Below are 1,340 nucleotides of genomic sequence, written 5' to 3'. Positions count from 1 at the left end.
TTATGGATGCGGTACTGTCTCTACTGACGTAGCCGAGAGCCGAGCGCACCCGGACCCCGATTCCCAGACTTTATTCTCCCTCGTTGCCACGGGCCAGCCAGCATCCGCTTGCAGCCCAGTTGGACCAACCAGAGAGAACAGCCGTTTCGATGCAGATGCAAACGAAAGGACTGGAATGGACTGGAGGTGACGATGCCGTTTCATCACATATGAAGCCCGGGTGGTTTTGATAAACTTCTCAATCTATTTCAATACTGTTGCAACGTGATGCACTCGACTGCAAGCGGAAGCAGCAGCAAAGTTCCCGACAACCAGCATTCTGCTGCCGATGTTGCTTGTCATCGATTCGATTTGCTTCCGTCGACGTCGACGACGACGACGACGACGACCACATCCAACGTTTCTGCAAATGGATCTTCTGGCTTCGCTCCGTTTCTTGGCGATGGGTTGCTGCCTCTTTGGCCACATCGAACGGATGGACCCCACTAGGGGATGCAAGGAGCGTTGTGTAACGCACAGAGACTGAATAAAGACATTCGCCATTTTGCTATCGCAATGGCCGCACATGTCACCGCATCCTCCCAAGCCGCCCCCAATTCCCAATGCTGTTGCACTTCTGTCATCTTTTTGACACATCTAATCCGAACCTCCTCCCACCCGCTTCCGGGGGATTGGGTTGATCAAATCATGTGGATGGTGGTGCGTTCCCGCCATCTGGCATCACCAGAGGATCACTCCGGAGGACTCTGCACTCTGACCTCGGTGTATCCGCGTGTGCGCGCTTGTGTTGCAACCTCCAAAACATGACATTTTTCTGATAAAATCCTGTCGAATCGTGTGTCGCCAACGCCACACAGCTGTTGACTGTCAGGCCATGTTGCATACGCGTCAGCAGGAGTGGAGCGGTGCCAGGTTAGCGGCCACGGAGGCGAATTCGCATTTTCATGTTTGGAAAACAGAAACGAAATGTCATGCGAACCGGCTGCAAGCTGCCATCTCGGTTGTCCATCAGTGGGCAACGTGGTGTGATCGGTAGAGCATTTCGGAGCGGAAGCCATAGTAGTGTTTGCAAACATTTCCATTCGGATTCGATGTTCAGCCGTCCAGACATCACCACCATAAATCCCCTTCCCTTCCGAGCTCGAAGTAAATGTTGTTTTTTTCGCATCGGAATGCATCGGTATCATGTCTAGAAAAACGGGCTGCTTCTACATTGCATGTCAATAACCATTTTGTCTCACGAACCACGCGACGGTGACACTTGTTTACGCGAAGCGAAACGATTTAATATTTTATAATCAAGCTTAGGGCCAGCAACATGTCGCTTTCAAGGGCCAGGA

Source organism: Anopheles aquasalis, chromosome 2 (assembly GCF_943734665.1).
Source record: "Anopheles aquasalis chromosome 2, idAnoAquaMG_Q_19, whole genome shotgun sequence".
NCBI classification, from domain to species: domain Eukaryota; kingdom Metazoa; phylum Arthropoda; class Insecta; order Diptera; family Culicidae; genus Anopheles; species Anopheles aquasalis.
Note: the sequence above shows the minus strand (reverse complement) of the source record.